Source organism: Oryctolagus cuniculus, chromosome 15 (assembly GCF_051225735.1).
Source record: "Oryctolagus cuniculus isolate XC-2025 breed Fujian yellow rabbit chromosome 15, ASM5122573v1, whole genome shotgun sequence".
In the NCBI taxonomy this organism is placed as follows: domain Eukaryota; kingdom Metazoa; phylum Chordata; class Mammalia; order Lagomorpha; family Leporidae; genus Oryctolagus; species Oryctolagus cuniculus.
In genome coordinates this window covers 53,394,155-53,413,963 of record NC_142881.1, presented here as the reverse complement: position 1 = coordinate 53,413,963, position 19,809 = coordinate 53,394,155, and the positions used below count along the sequence as shown (strand labels likewise).

Sequence of the window (19,809 nt, the reverse complement as noted above, 5' to 3'; positions counted from 1 at the left end):
TGGCGAAATGTCAGTGTGTAGGGTACGGTGGTGCATAATTAACTGATAAACAACCTTACGCCAAAGATCAGTAACTGAAATAGGACAAAAGCAGGGTTCTCTTCTCCAGAACATGTTTTCTCTTTGGGATTTTTTTAGCAGTTCCTTCTGAATAGTCCCCGATTCTGTACCCACTAAATCGGAATGCCCTTAACTGTTTTGTTTAGACTGGGCTATGAAATGCTTGGGCTGTGGAAATGATGAATCAGGGAACGCTGTGGGATTTTTCCACAGTCTCTGTGAACAATGCCCCACATCACACTTACACTGACAGGCTGTATTTTTATATTTGACATGTGAGAGGAACATGGAAAATAACACACTGACAGTGCCTTAGATACCAGTCATACATCTTCCTAACACAGACTGATGGGTGGAAAAGAATGCTATTTAGTGAGCCCTTCTTAAGCTCTCCAAGGAAAATATATAGATCCACCAGTGGATTAACTTGAAACTCATATTAACATTCTTTATGAGACGGAAATAGAAAAGTAGCCCCCATCCATTCCTGTACTTACAATTAGATCACAGAAATTAGGAAAAAAACCAATCCAGAACCTGTGCTTTGCTCACTGATGGGCTGTGGTCTGTTCCTCCCTGTCCAGGAATCATAGCAGGCAGAATTTCTCCAGCGAGACTTGTTGGGATTTCTCAATTTCAAACCAAAGGTGAAAGAGAAGCTGAGAGGAAAACTGAAGCTGTGGGTACAGCTGCTCAGGGAACCACGTTGAAACAGAAACAAAAAAATGGAGAGGAATAGCCATGACTAGCTGCACGTCTGAGAGGAGAATCATGTGGCAGTGGCATTGTGGCTGCCACATATGAGGGGACCTTCGCATAAGAGAGGAGACGGGGGACACTGTCCCCTTCTTCCTATAGTGGAAGAAGTAATGTGATGGAAAATCTCCCTCCAGGGAAGCAGGCTTTATTCCTGCAGTAGAAGGAAGTGCTGCTGGTGACAGCCCTCAGCTGTTACCCCTCTCCAGGAAGTTCTCTGCTAAAGAGTATGCTGCCTTCTTGGCGTAGCCCACACCTAGTAACTGGTCAAGGCAGAGTATACAGACTTGGCTGCCGTTCTCGACAAGGAACAGCCGTGGAGGATCATCCTCGTTCCAGAGCCCTATGAGTTGGCTGATGGGCTCACTGAAACAGCATCAAAGCCCAGCTTCTCCCTATGCCCAGTCTTGTCCTGCTCCTTTCATTACACAGGTGTCAGTCTCATGATCATTCTCTGATAAATTTCCATTCTAGTCTTTTTGTTTTGTTTTGTTTTGCTTTTAAAGGTCCTTCACTTGGCCCAGCTTCTAAAGTAACCACCGCTGCTGAGGGGATGGCCAAGTAGGGTCAGTAGTATTTTTTTTTTTTCTTTTTGACAGGCAGAGTGGACAGTGAGAGAGAGAGACAGAGAGAAAGGTCTTCCTTTGCCGTTGGTTCACCCTCCAATGGCTGCCAGGGCTGGCGCGCTGCGGCCAGCGCACCGCGCTGATGCGAAGGCAGGAGCCAGGTACTTATCCTGGTCTCCCATGGGGTGCAGGGCCCAAGCACTTGGGCCATCCTCCACTGCCTTCCCGGGCCACAGCAGAGAGCTGGCCTGGAAGAGGGGCAACCGGGACAGAATCCGGCGCCCGGAAGGGGACTAGAACCCGGTGTGCCAGTGCTGCTAGGTGGAGGATTAACCTAGTGAGCCGCGGCGCCGGCCGCATTCTAGTCTTTATCTCAAAGTTTACATCCAGGAGTACCCAAACAGCAGATGCCCCTTTCAACTCCAACTCTCACAATGTATCATGTAACTAAAATAGTACCCCCCTCAAATAAAAATCATGTCACACTCAGAAATGTGTGTGTATAATCCACCAAATTATTAAAAAACCCAAATCAAAGTTATTCCAAATTTTAAGAAAGTAAACAGAGAAAGTTAAGCGCCATTATGTAGAAGGACCTACCACTATAGGTCTCTTATTGGTACAATATAGGTTTTTGCTTCTGTGTTTTTTTCTTTGTGTTTAAGTACATAGCTAAAGTGAAACAATAACAGGTAAACATACAAAAAATTCTAATGGAGATATTAGATAGGTGATAGGCGAAAAAAATCTTTTTCCTATTGAAGATGGTATATATTATATTGATGCAATTCTTCAAACCGCAAACTACCTTGTACTCCTGTTTCTAATGGGAAAAAAATGGGATATGAAGACTTTCAATTGGCAGTTTATTGATTACAGAGTGAGGAAAGAAGAATTAGAATCTTATTTAGTTTCTGACAGCAAGTTTCCAACATTTGGCTTAAACTAAAGGCACTAAATTTTTTGTAGCCAGGTGCCTTCACCTACTTTCTTTGACCTTCCCTTATCTGTATATTTCCCCTTGCATCCTTTAAATCTGCCTCCTTGGGTGTACATTCGTCACAATGGTTAAGCTCCTACTTGGGACACCTCCATATTGGAGAACTTGGGTTCAAGTCCTGAATCTACTTCTAATTCCGACTTCCTGCTAATGTGCACCCTAAGAGGCAGCACATGATGGCTCAAGTACTTGGGACCATGCCGTCCATGTGGGAGACCCAGCCTGAGTTTCAGGTACCTGGTATTGGCCTGGCCCAGGCCCAGCTGCTGGAATATTTGAGCACTTAATCAGCAGATCTCTCTCTCTTTCTTCTTGTCAAATAAAATGAAAATAATAAATAAAGAAACAAACAACTCCTCATCCTTTCTGCTCCCTCTGTTCTGCTTTCTTCCTCTTCAGCCTTCTCATCCATTTTCTCTCCTTCCCACTACACTGGACCGTTTTTATTGATGAGTTTCAATAGTGGTTGCATTTTACAGATTGCTATTTCAGCAGCAAAGCACCGATTCAGAAAGGGTAAAGAACTTTTCATCTGAGTGTGCAAATGTCAACCAAAAACGGTGAACTAATTTATTCTGTAAAACTTAATTAAAACCAATGAAACAGGATACAGCCCTTGAGGGAGCAGTAACTCCCTTGGCAGGACTTAGGTGAGATGCATTCAGTTTGGACCACTGTAAACTTAACTTTTGACTTGGCCCCATGATTTTCAGAGAACTTGGTTTGGTTTTATACGCTACTAAAGTGCTTTTAAGTATTTCATGGTTTACACCAACTGAGAAAAGTTTTGTTAGGTTTCCTCTAAAGTTTACCACAGGAGAGCCTTGACTCTTTATTCATAAATGGAATATTTTGTGGCTTTGAAATTAACCAAGAAAATCTAAAGCACTACTTTTGTGGTGTTCCAGATGTAGACAAGTATATTTTCATATATATTACATCATATCCCTGGTTTTGAGGTGATTTTTTTCTAACAGAATGAATAAACAAGGTTAGAGTGGAAATTGCAGGGGTAGTTACTTGATGCTAAGATCTCCATGGCATTCTAGGTTTCTCGATTACAGAACGCTATATCAATAACCTTTAAAATACCTCAAGCCACATAAATAGAGTAGACACTGAGGGATGTATGAATGTTTGGAAGATGGATGAACGAACAACAGGCTGTAGAATGAGTAAATCAATCTATGAACGCCAGAGTACTGGGATATACATGGTTATATTCTTTATGTTGAAACCAGAATTAGTGGAAGAGGGTGAAACTACTTCAGTAGCCTCCGTTAACGGCAGAGGGAAGTGAGTGGTACAGCAGTTAAGGTGAAGCTTGAGACACCACATCAGAGTGCCTGAGTTCAAGTCCTGATTCTGCTCTCCATGCCTGGGAGACAACAAGAATGGTTCAAGTAAATGTGACAGATTTGGATTGTGTTCCACACTCCCAGCTTTGGCTAGGTCCACCCTGGCTGTTACAGGCATTTGGAGAGTGAACCAGCAGATCATAAATCTCTCTCTCTCTCTTCATGTCTCTTTTTCAAATAAATATATAAAAAATTAAAAAGCTATGGGATGACTGCTAAGCATGGAACCCTGGTAAAATTTGACAACCAGCACCAAGCTTTGCCATGATAGAAACAAAGAAATGTTGGCTAGATTGAATCTTCACCTCTGTTCTCATTAAAATTTTCCTCAGTGGCACTATAAAAGTAGTGTCAGTGCCAATTATTTCCAATATTTTATTATGTAAATTGATAAATATATAGAAAACTTTTAAAATCTTTTTATATAGAACACTCCTATACCTATTAAATATTCTTCCATTAGCATTTGACTCTACTTGCTTTATTACATAACTCTCCAAATCTCCATCCATTTATTCACACATTCATAAACACCTTACATCAGTATCCTCCATAAATACTTCAGGATGCATATCATTAGAGTTCAATATTTTTGAGTGTAAAAATGATCACTTGCTTAATTTTGGCAATTGAAAACACCTGTGTAACCCAATTCCCTTTAAGATAGATAACATTACTGTCACCTTATAAAATTTATCAACTTCTGAGAGCCTTTGAGTTCATTTCTTTAGCTTTCCCAAGAAAAAGACTGATCTTGGATAATGTAAAAAGTTTAAAATATGAAAGGAATTATTATCCTCAGAAAATACTCTATATCTGAAGCCAATAGTTCTTCTATTTGTTTGTTTTAGCAAATCCAAACTTCAAATGCACAGCTGATAACAGGTGGAGAAATGTGTGTGGATGTGAAGATGTAGTATGCTGGCAAACAGGAGAAAATAAAGCAAAATTAGGGTCTTAAGTTCTTATGTCTGTTATTTTTTGAAAAAATAATTGATACAAACAATTATTGTCAGTATAATTGATAGGCTTTGTGTAAATATAAATTTTGGGTATTGGATGTTTTGGGTATTGGATGTTCCTGGGACATCACCTTTACAGAGAAAAAAATAATCAAGGAGCCCTTGGTGATGTTGCATGTACTGTCACATTGAATACACTTTCAAACTTAATCCCTACCACATGGTACACACAGCTGAATCCCTTCCAAATTCAGAGCTCCTTCATAAGTAGCTACATTGACTAATTACTTTCATCAGGATAATTGTACCTAAGGAAAGTTACAATTATTTTTGCCAAGTGGAATGTTGACATTGTTTAATGAAGAATTAATGCATGTGGTGGCAAACCATGTATTTAAAGAGAAAACAAAGCAGTTACCACTGATCTGTTTCCAAGAATTTTTAAGAATTTCTGGAATACTCTTAAGTACTTAGAATGAAGCTGATAGGCATTTTCACAGCACTCCAGAGTCAACCTCTATCAGAGGTCATATATGCCAATGAATTTCCATCAAATAGGCACTAATGGGTCCTATTTCACATTTGAAAAGCAAAACAATTAAATTGGGCTCAACTAGTGCCCACTCACACCACCATATCTCAAACTGACCTTTTTCCAGTCATTGTTACAAATAGTAAATTTGCATCATCTTTCTTTGTGGGAACGGTACAGCCTGGAAAATTACTATACAGAAGGATTACAGTCAAAATCTCCAGTGTATTGACTGGGACATAATATGGCCACTGGTGGATAATATGCCTAGATTTCATCCCTTTATTTATTCATTCAATACCTATTGATTAAGCAATTGCTATGTGGGAAGTGCCAAGCTAATTATTGTATAGGAACCCAAAAGAAATTAGAAAACAAATCTATGATCAAGAGGCTTATAACTTGTTCAGTTATTAACTGAACAAGTCTCAGCTGGGAATTGTGATATACTCTGTGGCCCAATAGATCAAGGCATGCATTCCCACAGCTACCAGGAGGTAAAATGTTGATAGTTCACAACTGAATTCTTCTTCAAGAATTGATCTAGGCTAAAAGAAGCTGCCCCATCAAAGAATATTCTCCTCGGGGCATCTGTACCTGATGACTAGTGGTGCTGGGATACAAAGGGTCTTGACTTGGTTAGGACTGCAAAGAGTAGTGCAGCTCCTGTTCTTATTATAGGATCAACTATGACCTTTCTGGCAATTGTATTTCTGCTCAACGTCTCTGTCCAATCCTGTAACTCTCACTCATCACAGTTGTTACTTGAAGTGCTTCTCAATTAATCTGCATGCAAATCTCAGTGCCTTGGAGTTTGTCTCCTAAGGAAATCAAACTGGGACAGCAGCTGCCCAAAGTGGTTCTAGAATCATAACTAGTAAATGGGATTTAAGATCCAGATAATCCATCTCTATAGTGAGAATTCTATTACTGGCAAGAAAATTATGGTGCAATTGTTAAAAATTTCACTAACAGACTACTGAGATGGAAATGGAAGCCTAAGGGTGAAAACCTCCAATATAAGAAGTGTGAAAATCTGAGGGCATTCTTGTTAAAGTAAAATGAGACCCTTGTCTCCTATCACCAAAGAAAAAAAATCTGAGGGTCAGGGATCAGTATTATTGTGCTGCGGGGTTAAGCCACTGTTTACAATACTAGTATCCCATAATGGAATGCCAGTTCAAGTTCTGGCTACCCTGCTTACAATCCAGCTTCTTCCTAATGCGCATGTGAAGGCAGAAGAACATACTTCATCTGAGAGACTGGATGAATTCCTGGCTCTTGGCTTTGGCCTGGCCAAGAAGTGGCTACTGCAACCATGTGAGAAGTGAAGAAGAAGTAGGTGGAAAAATTCTCTCTCTCTTTCACTCTTTCAAATAAACAAATAAATAAAATTTTTTTAGAGATCTGTGGCTCAAACCCAGGTAGAACTACCAAGAAAACTGAATTTTCAATATCATCTTGTGTGCTATGGTGTGGGCAGGGTCTTGACTGGGAAGGAGTAAGACACTGAAGCTTACAATTGGAGCATGATGGTTAATACACTAGAAAATCTTGAATCTTTAGATTCCTTCAGTTTCTCTTGACCCCTAGTCATTCATAACTGGTCTGCTCTGCCCTCTTAAAGGACAGAGTCTTCATCCTACTTTTACATGAATAAAATGCAGAAGTTTCTACTTTGCAAAATAACACTCTCCCCCTCGTTATCTCCCCAAGCTTCCCTCATAGCCACCAGATCACTAGATAACTACAATATAATACTATTTTGGCCCTGCTAAGAGAGATTAGAGATTATATATCAAAGAAGTTGCAGTTTCTATCCAACAGGTGCCAGCAAGAGCCAAGAGAACTTACATGGAATGGTATCCTGAAGGTGTGGTTTCAAGGAAAATTGAATGTGAAGCTAGAAAAAGATGAGTTTATCAGTGTGTGGGCAGTCTCTTGAGATACAGGATACACACTTGATCAAGGGCACAGGAGACAGTACTAAAACACTGCTATGATAGCTCTTGGTTGCTTGACAAAACAATAGCTAATATCTAATTAAGCACAAGTGTTACTGATGGTGAAGGCAGTGATCAAAATGCCTACTAGAGTGGAGGGTTATACAACGTAAAGCCACAAAACTCACAAGTCAACAATGTTCTGTTGAAGGGCCTGGAGAGAAATCCATTACCAAGTGTTAAAGAATATGCTGCTGAGAGTTTCTTTCAGAAGCTCCAGTGATAGCTGTCCCTGGTAGACATGCGCAGAAACAGATTCTTCTAAAGAATTGGGCTCTCGTATAACAATGAGCCTGATAGAATTCTGGGATAATCAAAGCCAGGTGGCTGCACTTAACTGAAAAAAGCCAAGGTGAGTGCAATTGTCATAATGAATAGTAAGGTCAAAGAGGCTGACCTGCAAAGAGCTGTGAAATTGGGGAGCAGAATATCATACTTCCAAGAATAAGAGAGATGGGCAGCCCACAAGGGTATTGATTAAATTGTGCAGTAAAAAGGAATTGATTATAGATTTTCAAGAGACTGAGAGTAGTTATTCCAATAGAAATTCACAATCCTGTGCCCAATATCTACATCGTAGCTTGCATCACCTGGAATAATACTGTGATTCATAGAAAGCCCAAATCCCACAAGACCACAGCAAGCTTACTTGGTAATATTTCCTTTCACTTCTTCCAAAAACAAATCAATGACAATTTGTTCAAGTAACTACAGTGGAGAAAGAGAAATATCCAAATACCTCAAGAACTATAAACACAAAACCCAAACTAACATTGATATCTCCAAAATATCATCATATATCCCTGTTAGAATGCATTATATGAGGACCATATAGGAATGGAGTTCTTGTCCAGGTCTTGCCTACTATAAGTCCACTGGAGTCCATGGGCTGACTCCATGGTCATTTCTGCAGTCTCTGAATATATAAATGGGATGAGCATACTTGGAAGTTTTCTGAATCTATGCAATTCTTCTGTAGCCTATAGGATAAAAGCTATTACAGCGGAAGGCTTAGAAACATAATTTCCCCCACCACCAACAAAGATTTCCCCCTATGAAAACCAAATGGATTCTAGAAAATGAGAATAGATTACTGAAAATTTATCTAAGCAAGCAGCCCAAAGTGCATGTGTAGTGTAGTGTTAGAGCAAAATAACACAGTCTCAGATACAGCATGTCTGGATATTAATCTGTCAGATAATTTCCTTTCCAACTCTGCCAAGATGAGAGCCATAATCTGTTGCATTCACAAAGAACAAATAAGACATTATATTTATTTCATCCCCCTAAGAATATGTTCATTCCCCTATCGTTACCAAACTATGTAACTTGTATGCTACATATACATAATATATATGCTACATAATTATATATGATTATATATATAAATATATATACTATCTATGCAGGTAGTTAGATAAAGATAGACATATAATGATCAAAATACAGTTTGAAGGAACCTGAACTATACATACAGGCCTTAGAACATGGGTTCTCTCAGTCAATCACATGTTAATTAAACTGTTTTTGTAAGAAGAGATGTGTATGCTGTAAGCCTTACATGCTCTTCAAGGTGGAAAATAAAATCTATGAATATTCAGGGGCTTGGCACAACAGAAATATTTCTAGGGGTCCAAGGATCCACATTATGCTGGTGCATCCCCACCAAATAAATGACAAACTATAGAATCTCAAAACCTCCACCATTATGAAGAAAACACAATATCTGATAAGGCTTTCTAGTTTCTAGATGCAACATATTTTACACTTGAGAATAATGTTTTCACCCTTTACTGAAAGACATGGGAGATATCTAGCATCCAATGAGTCCCAAAGCAGGAGAAATATGTGCAAAAAATCTGATGTGCAGGCAAACACCTTGCTACTAGGGGCATCAGAGCTAGCTTTCTGGTATTAGAATTGGCCATACTGTGAATACATATTATGATGAACACTATCAGGAGATTGATAATATAGACCTCTTGGTTTATATTTGTGGCAACACAATTCTATCTACTTCAGAGAATTCTGATCCATATTAAAACAGTTTCCTTGTATGCAACTTATCACTAATAAAGATGCAGCATTAGACTATGGGACACTAAACAGCCATGTGACCAGAGCTTCCCATCAGGAATTGTTTTGTCAGACCAACAAATAAGCAAGTCCAGAGGTACAAAAAAGCAGATGGTCAGACTCCCATGCCACCCTCCACTGTTATACCAGATCCACTCCTGTCTATATACATGGCCCCAGGAGTGGGAAAGATGGAGTATGGCATATGAGTGTTTGAGAAGAAGAGAAAGGACATAGAGGTTATAATCTGTTGCCATATTGTAAACTCCATTACGCTTCCCACCTGCCTTCCTATGTTGTGACATAAAAAATGTTTGTCTTGGAATAGCGATATTATTAGGAGTTTAAAACTGATTCAATAATTAGCCATAGTACTTCCTACATTCTCATTGATTCAATAAATACCTACTGAGTCCTGACATTCTATTGTTCTGAGTTCTAGGGATACAGAAATCAGTAAAACAGACAAAACACCTTCCTCCAATAAACCTATGTGTCAGTGGAGGGGAAGGAGGCAACACATCATCAAGCAGAAGATACAGGACATTAAAAGCTGATGTATGCTATGGAGAAAATAAAGAGGAGAGATTGAAGGTACCTGGCAGGTGTAAATAGAGTGAAGATTTTCAGAGAGGCCTCAGTGAGAAGCTAACTTTTGAGTAAAGGACTAAAGCACATACCCATGGTATGAGCAATCTCAGCAGAGGGCGCTAAAGTGGCCAACCTGCACTATTCAAAGAACAGCAAAAATGGCAATAGGGTTGCAACATAGTGAGCAAGAGGACGAGTTGTTGGAAATGAGCTCAGCAAGATAATGGACTACCAGATTTCATAAGCTTGGAGGCCACAGTCAGTACTCTGCATTTTTCCTAAGATGAATTCAGGGTTTTAAGGCCAGGACATAATATTTTATATGAATAACTGATATTTTCCTTGTGTTGAAGATAGATTGTTGGTGAGATGAGAATAGATGTCTAAAAGTTATTGCCATAACCCAAGGAAGAAATGATGGTGGCTTATAACAATGGGATAGTGATGGAAGTGATGAGAAATAGTACGACTTGGGTTTTTAAAGTCACAAATAATTTGTAGATGGGTTGTGTAGATGTGGGGAGAGAAACAGACAAGCAAAAAATGACTTTAAAGTTTCTGACCTAAACCAACATAAACAGAATTTCCATTTTTTTAAATGGAGAAATCTGGAGAAGGGTATTTGAGAAGAAAGATGGCAAATTTATTTTTGTGCATGCCAAAATTCAAATGCCTATTAGACACTCAATGTTTAGTATGCCATGGATCTACAAATTTGGAGTACAGGGCTGAGGTATATTAGCATGCAGATGGTCCTAAAAGCCATGAGACACATGGGATCACTAAGGCAGTACAATTCAAGGGAGAAGCAAAGGAGCGAAGCCAATCAGCCTTGGAACCCATCTAGCATTAAGACTGGGAAATGAGCCGGCGCCGTGGCTCAATAGGCTAATCCTCCACCTTGCGGCGCCGGCAAACCGGGTTCTAGTCCCGGTTGGGGCGCCGGATTCTGTCCCGGTTGCCCCTCTTCCAGGCCAGCTCTCTGCTATGGCCAGGGAGTGCAGTGGAGGATGGCCCAGGTGCTTGGGCCCTGCACCCCATGGGAGACCAGGAAAAGCACCTGGCTCCTGGCTCCTGCCAGGATCAGCGCGGTGCGCCGGCTGCAGCGGCGGCCATTGGAGGGTGAACCAGCGGCAAAGGAAGACCTTTCTCTCTCTCTGTCTCTCTCTCTCACTGTCCACTCTGCCTGTCAAAAAAAAAAAAAAAAAAAAAAAAAAAAAAAAAAAAAAAGACTGGGAAATGAATGGAAGAAATTGAAAAGGAGCACCCAGTAAAGTAGGAAACAGAGAACTGTGTGGTTTCCTGAAGTCAAAGTATTTCTAAAGAGATGAGGTGACCACCACCTCAAATGACTCTGATAAGTCAACTAAGATAAGGAATAATAATTGATTTTTATATTCCCATGTGAAGGCCACTGCAGACCTTTTACCATTTTACTCATCAGTACTCAAATGAAGAACACGTGCACAGCTGTAACATTGTCTCTTTCACACACACATGTGTGCTCTTTCTCTCTCTCTCTCTCTCTTCCCTCCTTTCCTCCCTCCCTCCTCCTCAATTTATCATGTCAGTAGTTCCACTCAGGAATCTACTTTCTACATTTTCTCACACATTCTTTTCAAACTTTTCTCTCTTTTTAACCCTTTCCCCTTTCTATTTCTCTATATTAACTTCTCTTTTAACTTTCTATTCAACCATTTTCATGTACCTAAAAACAAATGGAAGAAAACAATGCCATGGTTCAAGTCTTCTAAAAATATCTTTAAAAGAATGATTCCAAAGGAACAAGCATCATTAACCTCTCTACGATTATTCAAAAGTTTCCTTTAGAACACTGACAGTATTCACCATTTACTTCTTATCATCTTTGTTTATTCACAGGAAGTAGCTTGCATGATAAAATCTGGTAGCATTCCATTTCCTTTTTTTCTATAACCTAGTGATTAGAATTTTTTACATTTCTATTGCTTTTATAGTATTCCTGCTCATATTAAATATATTCATATTCATACTCATATTCAATAAATATTAATGAATTCTGGACTTCTTGGGTGTAAGAATTCTGTCTTCTGATTCACGAGTTCCTATTTGCATATGCCCTTGCACTATGTACCCTGCAGAGGGATTTTCATATAGTAGGTATTTCATAAATATTGGTAAAGTTGAATTAATGATATTTTTCTGTATATAAATATGTTTAGTTCTATATCACTAACCCACAATTTTAGAATTTTAGAACATAATCTCAGGGCCGGCACTATGGCAAAGCAGGTAAAGCTGCCACCTGCAGTGCCAGGATCCCATATGGGCATTGGTTAAGGTTCTGGCTGTTCCACTTCCAATCCAGCAATCTGCTATGGCCTAGGAAAGTAGTAGAATATGGCCCAAGTCCTTAGGTGTCTACACCCATGTGGGAAGCCCAGGGGAAGCTCCTGGCTCCTGGCTTTGAATCAACACAGCTCCGGCCATTGTGGCCAATGGGGGAATGAACCAGCAGATGGAAGATCTCTCTCTCTCTCTCTTTCTCTCTCTCTCTCTGCCTTTCTTTTCTGTGAAACTCTTTCAAATAAATAAATAAATAAATCTTAAAAAAAGAACATAACCTGTTGGAGATAGAAGGTGTGTATCAAACACTTCTCTTCTAAAGCAGCAAGGGTAGTATTAAAAATACCAGAACTAGGACGTGTATTTAGCCTAGTGATTAAGATGCAGGTTAAGATGTCTAAATCCATGTTGGATTACCTGGATTCTATTTTTTTAAATATTGATTTATTTACTTAGTTCTTTGAATGGGAGGGGTGAGAGAGTGAGAAAGAGAGAGAGAGAGAGAGAGAGAGAGAGAAATATCTTCCATCCACTGGTTCCCTATCCAAATAGAACAACACTCAGGGCTGGGCAAGGCAAAGCAAGAGCCAGGAACTCCATCTTGATCTTCCACAAGGGTGGCAGGGCCCAAGTACTTGAACCACCATCTGCTGCTTTCCAAGGCACCTTAGCAGGAAACTGTACCAGAAGAACAGCTGGGACTCGAACCAGCACTTTGATTTGGGATATTGGTATTTTAAGGTGGTAGTTTAACCTGCTGCACTGCAACACCAGCCCTGGGAAACCTAGGTTCTATTCCCAACTCCAGTTACTGATTCCAGAATCCTGCTAATGCAGACCTTTGAAGGCAGCAGTGATGGCTCAAGTAAGCAGGTCCTTGCCACTGACTTGGGAGATGAAGATGAAGTTCTTCACTCATGGCTTTATCCCAGCCCAGCTCTGGCCAATGCAGGTATATGTGGAAGGAACCAGTGGATGGGAGCTCTCCCTTTCAAATAAAGTGTGTTTTATTTTTCATTTAAAAAGGAGTACAAGCATACATAATATCGCCAAATCAGAGTTACAATCTCATATAGAAAAGTAAGTAAATGAAGTGGACCAGATCAGGGTCTGAGGAAACAAAAACCACATGACTAATATAAAGTGTGAGTTGCTACACAACTCAAAGTAATTGTAGCTATGCAAGAACACAAACCTGGTGTTGCTGGGTTTTCTTACTTCTCAAGAGATGTTGGAAATTCAAGTATCTAGTTGAGCATCTTGGCTACAAATCTTAATTTTTCGGGGCCAGCATTGCGGCATAGCGGGCAAAGCCTCCGCCTATAGTGCCGGGATCCCATATGGGTGCCAGTTTAGGACCCAGCTGCTCCACTTCCAATCCAGCTCTCTGCTATCACCTGAGAAAGCAGTAGAAGATGGCCCAAGTGCTTAGGCCCCTGCACCTGCGTGGGAGACCTAGAAGAAGCTCCTGGCTACTGGCTCCTGGCTTCAGATTGGCATAGCTCGGCCATTGCAGCCATTATGTGGAGTGAGCCAGCCGATGGAAGACTTCTCTCTCTCTCTGCCTCTACCTCTCTGTAATCCTTCCTTTCAAATACATAAATAAATACATTTTTAACTTTTATTTAATATATATAAATTTCCAAAGTACAACTTTTGGATTATAGCAGCTTTTTCCTCCCATGACCTCTCTCCCACCAGCAACCATCCCATCTCTCACTCCCTCTCCCATCCTATTCTTCATCGAGATTCATTTTGAATTATTTTTATATACAGAAGATCAATTTAGTATATACTAAGTAAAGATTTCAACAGTTTGCATCCACACAGAAACACAAAGTGTAAAGTACTATTTGAGTACTAGTTATACCATTAATTCACATAGTACAACACATTAAGGACAGAGAAACTACATGGGGAGTAAGTGCACAGTGACTTCTGTTGTTCACTTAAGAAATTGACACACTTGTTTATGATGTCAGTAATCACCCTAGGCTCTTGTCATGAGCTGCCAAGGCCATGGAAGCCACTTGAGTCCATCGACTCCGATCTTATTTAGACAAGGTCATAGTCAAAGTGGAAGTTCTCTCCTCCCTTCAGAAAAGGTACCTCCTTCTTTGATGGCCCATTCTTTCCACTGGGATCTCACTTGCAGAGATCTTTCATTTAGGGTTGTTGTTTTGTGTTTTGTTTTTTTTTTTTTTTTTTTTTGCCAGAGTGTCTTGGCTTTCCATGCCTAAAATACTCTTATGGGCTTTCTAGCCAGATCCGAATGCCTTAAGGGATGATTCTGAGGCCAGAGTGCTGTTAGGACATCTGCCATTCTGTGAGTCTGCCGTGTATCCTGCTTCCCATGTTGGATTGTTCTCTCCTTTTTAATTCTATCAGTTAGTATCACCAGACACTAGTCTTGTTTATGTGATCCTTTGACACTTAATCCTATCATTATGATCAATTATGAACTGAAACCGATCACTTTGACTAAAGAGATGGCATTGGTGGAATTGATGGAATTGAATTAGAATCCCCTGGCACGTTTCTAACTCTATTATTAGGGGTAAGTACGAGTGAGCATGTACTGAACTATACATATCCTCCCTCTCTTATTCCCATTCTTATATTTAACATGGATTACTTTTCAGGTAAATTTAAACACCTAAGAATAATTGTGTGTTAATTAAAGAGTTCAACCAATGGTATTAAGTAGAACAAAAAAATACTAAAAGGAATAAAGGATTAAATTGTTCCTCGACAGTCAGGACAAGGGCTGATCAAGTTGTTTCTCACAGTGTCCATTTCACATCTACAGGTTTCCTTTTAGGTGCTCAGTTAGTTGTCACTGATCAGGGAGAACATATGATATTTGTCCCTTTGGGACTGGCTTAATTCACTCAGTATAATGTTTTTCAGATTCCTCCATTTTGTTGTAAATGACCAGAAATCATTTTTTTTACTGTCCTATAGTATTCTACAGAGTATATGTCCCATAATTTCTTTATCCAGTCTACTGTTGATAGGCATTTAGGTTGATGCCAGGTCTTAGCTATTGTGAATTGAGCTGCAATAAACATTGACGTGCAGACAGCTCTTTTGTTTGCCAATTTAATTTCCTTTGGGTAAATTCCAAGGAGTGGGATGGCTGGGTTGTATGGTAGGGTTATATTCAGGTTTCTCAGGAATCTCCAGACTGACTTCCATAGTGGCTTGACCAGTTTGCATTCCCACCAACAGTAGCTTAGTGTCCCTTTTTCTCCACATCCTTGCCAGCATCTTTTGTTGGTAGATTTCTGTATGTGAGCCATTCTAACCAGGGTGAGGTGAAACCTCATTGTGGTTTTGATTTGCATTTCCCTGATTGCTAGTGATCCTGAACATTTTTTCATGTGTCTGTTGGCCGTTGGGATTTCCTCTTTTGAAAAATGTCTATTGAGATGCTTGGCCCAACTCTTGAGTGGGTTGTTTCTTTTGTTGTTGTGGAGTTTCTTGATTTCTTTGTAGATTCTGGTTATTAACCCTTTATCTGTTGCATAGTTTGCAAATATTTTTTTCCCATTCTGTTGGTTGCCTCTTCACTCTCCTGACTGTTTCTTTTGCAGTACAGAAACTTCTCAATTTGATGCAATCCCAAATGTTAATTTTGGCTTTGACTGCCTGTGCCTCCGGAGTCTTATCCAAAATCTTTGGCTTTGATTGCCTGTGCCTATACCTTGCAGGGTTTCTCCAATGTTCTCTAATAATTTCATGGTGTCGGGTCGTAGATTTAGCTCTTCATTCCACGGTGAGTGGATTTTTGTGTAAAGTGTAAAGTAGAGGTTTTGCTTCATGCTTCTGCATGTGGAAATCCAGTTTTCCAAGCACCATTTGTTGAACAGACTGTCCTTGCTCCAGGAATTGGTTTGGTATCCTTGATCAAATATAAGTTGGCTGTAGATGTTTGGATTGATTTCTGGTGTTTCTATTCTGTTCCAGTGGTCTATCCATCTGTTTCTGTACCAGTGCCATGCTGTTTTGATTATAACTTCCCTGTAGTATGTCCTGAAATCTGGTATTGTGATGCCTCCGGCTTTGTTTTTGTTGTACAAGATTGCTTTAGATATTCGAGGTCTCCTGTTCCTCCATATGAATTTCAGAAACATTTTTTCCAGATCTGAAAAGAATGTCTTTGGTATTTTGATTGGTATCACATTGAATGTATAAATTGCTTTTGGGAGAACAGATATTATTTTTTTTTTTTTGACAGGCAGAGTGGACAGTGAGAGAGAGAGACAGAGAGAGAAAGGTCTTCCTTTGCCGTTGGTTCACCCTCCAATGGCCGCCGCTGCAGCCGGCGCACCGCGCTGATCCTGGCAGGAGCCAGGAGCCAGGTGCTTTTCCTGGTCTCCCATGGGGTGCAGGGCCCAAGCACCTGGGCCATCCTCCACTGCACTCCCTGGCCATAGCAGAGAGCTGGCCTGGAAGAGGGGCAACCGGGACAGAATCCGGCGCCCCAACCGGGACTAGAACCTGGTGTGCCGGCGCCGCAAGGTGGAGGATTAGCCTATTGAGCCACGGCACCGGCTAGGAGAACAGATATTTTGATGATATTGATTGTTACAATCCATGAACGTGGAAGATTTTTCCGTTTTTTGGTATCCTCTTCTAATTCTTTCTTTACAATTTTGTAATTCTCATCATAGAGGTCTTTGACGTCCTTGGTTAAGTTTATTCCAAGGTATTTGATTGCTTTTGTAGCTATTGTGAATGGGATTGATCTTAGAAGTTCTTTCTCAGCCGTGGCATTGCCTGTGTATACAAAGGCTGTTGATTTTTGTGCATTGATTTTATATCCTGCTACTTTGCCAAACTCTTCTATGAGTTCCAATAGTCTCTTAGTAGAGTTCTTTGGGTCCCCTAAATAAAGAATCATATCATCTTTAAAGAGGGATAGTTTGAGTTCTTCCTTCCCAATTTGTATCCCTTTAATTTCTTTTTCTTGCCTACTAGCTCTGGCTAGAACTTCCAGAACTATATTGAATAGCAATGGTGAGAGTGGGCATTCCTGTCTGGTACCAGATCTCAGTGGATATGTTTCCAGTTTTTCCCCATTCAATAGGATGCTGGCCGTGGGTTTTCATAAATTGCTTTGATTGTATTGAGGAATGTTCCTTCTATACCCAGTTTGCTTAGAGTTTTCATCATGAAAGAATGTTGTATTTTATCATATGCTTTCTCTGCATCTATTGAGATAATCATATGTTTTTTTCTTCTGCAGTTTGTTAATGTGGTGCATCACATTGATTAATTTGTGCACATTGAACCATCCCTGCCTACCAGGTTAAATCCCACTTGGTCTGGGTGGATGATCTTTCTGATGTGTTGTTGCATTCTATTGGCCAGATTTTTATTGAGGATTTTTGTGTCTATGTTCATCAGGGATATTGGTCTATAATTCTCTTTCAATGCTGCATTTTTTCAAGCTTATGGAATAAGTGATGCTGGCTTCATAGAAAGAATTTGGGAGGATTCCCTCTTTTTTGATTGTTCTGAATAGTTTGAGAAGAACTGAAGTTAGTTCTTCTTTAAATGTCTGGTAGAATTCAGCAGTGAATCCATCTGGTCCTGGGCTTTTTTTTTTTTTTTTGGGAGGGACCTTATTACTGTTTCAATTACTGTCTCAGTTATGGGTCTGTTTAGGTTTTCTATGTCTTCCTGGTTCAATTTAGGTAGGTTGCATGTGTCCAGGAATCTATCCATTTCTGACAGATTTCCCTGTTTGCTGGCATACAGGTCCTTGTAGTAATTTCTGATGACTTTTTATTTCTGTGGTGTCTGTTGTTACATTTCCTTTTTCATCTCTTATTTGACTGATTTGGGTCTTTTCTTTTTTAGTTAGTTGGGCCAATGGGGTGTCAATTTTGCTTATTTTTTCAAAAAACCAGCTCTTCATTTTGCGGATCTTTTGTAATATTTTTTTTGATTCAAGTCTGTTGATTTCTTCTCTAATTTTAATTATTTCTCTTCTGCTACTAGTTTTGGGTCTGGTTTGTTGCAGTTTCTAGATCCTTGAGATGCAGTGAAAGCTCGTCTATTTGGTGCCTTTCCAATTTCTTGATGTAGGCACCTATTGCTATAAACTTTCCTCTTAATACTGCTTTTGCTGTATCCCTTAAGGTTTGACATGTTGTGTTATCCTCATTTACTTCCAGAAAGTTTTTTATTTCTCTTTTTGATTTCTTCTATGACCCAGTGTTCATTCAGGAGCATGTTGTTCAATCTCCAAGTGTTTGCATATGCTCTAGGATTCCTGAGTTGCTAATTTCCAGCTGCATTCCACTGTGGTCCAAGAAGATGCATCATATGATTCTAATTCTTTTGAATTTGCTTAGACTTTGTTTATGACCTAGTATGTGTTCCTACCTAGAGTAGATTCCATGCACTGCTGAGAAGAATGTAAATTCTTTAAGTATAGGATGAAAAGTTCTGTAGATATCTGTTAGATCCACCTGGGCTATAGTGTCGATTATATCTGCTGTTTCCTTGTTAACCTTCTGTCCTGTTGATCTGTCTATTGCCAAAAGTAGAGTATTGAAGTCCCCCAGTACTATTGTATTGGAGTCTAAGTCTGCCTTTAAGTCCCTTAACAAATCTTTTAAATAAACCGGTGCCTTGTAATTAGGTGCATATACATTGATAATCGTTACATCTTCCGGTTGAATTGATCCCTTAATCATCTGTAGTGCCCCTCTTTGTATTTCTTAACAGTTTTTGTGTTAAAATTTATTTTGTCTGATATTGAGATGGCTACACCAGCTCTTTTTTGGTTTTTGTTGGCAAGGAATATCTTTTTTCCAAACTTTCACTTTCAGTTTGCATGCATCTTTGTTGGAAAGATGTGTTTCTTGTAAGCAGCAAATAGATGGGCTTTGTTTTTTAATGTATTCAGCCAGTCTGTCTTTTAACTGGAGAGTTGAAGCCATTTACATTCAATGCGACTATTGATAAGTAGTGACTTTGCCCTGCCATTTTTCCAAAGATATTTCTAATATATGCTTTGAACTTTCTGTGATCTTTTACTGGGAGATTTTCTTCCTTTACCTTCTTTCTTATATATGGCTGTGTTTCTGTGTTTCTGTGTGTAACACACCTTTAAGCATCTTTTGCAGGACTGGACGAGTGGTGACAAATTCTTTCAATTTCTGTTTGCTATGAAAGGTTTTTATTTCACCTTCATTCACAAATGAGAGCTGTGGGATATAATATTCTGGGATGGCAGGTTTTTTCTCTTAGTACTTGGGCTGTATCTCGCCATTCCCTTCTAATCTGTAGGATTCTGATGAGAAGTCTGCTGTGAGTCTAATTGGAGATCCTCTGAGAGTAATCTGACGTTTCTCTCTTGCACATTTTAGAATCTTTTCTTTATATTTCACTGTGGTGAGTTTGATTACAATGTGTCATGGTGAGGATCTCTTTTGGTCATATTTTTTGGGTGTTCTATGTGCTTCCTGTACTTGGATGTCTCTTTCTTTCTCCAAACCTGGGAAGTTTTCTGCTAGTACCTAACTAAAAAGGCCTTCTAATCCTTTCTCTCTCTCCATGATTTC

At 39.6% G+C, this 19,809-nt stretch overlaps 1 long non-coding RNA gene across 2 annotated transcripts in view; it reads right to left on the bottom strand.

The window, feature by feature from the left end:
* Positions 1-19,809, bottom strand: part of LOC127484266 (uncharacterized) — a 453,346-nt gene that overhangs the window by 148,202 nt on the left and 285,335 nt on the right. The window lies entirely within an intron of this gene.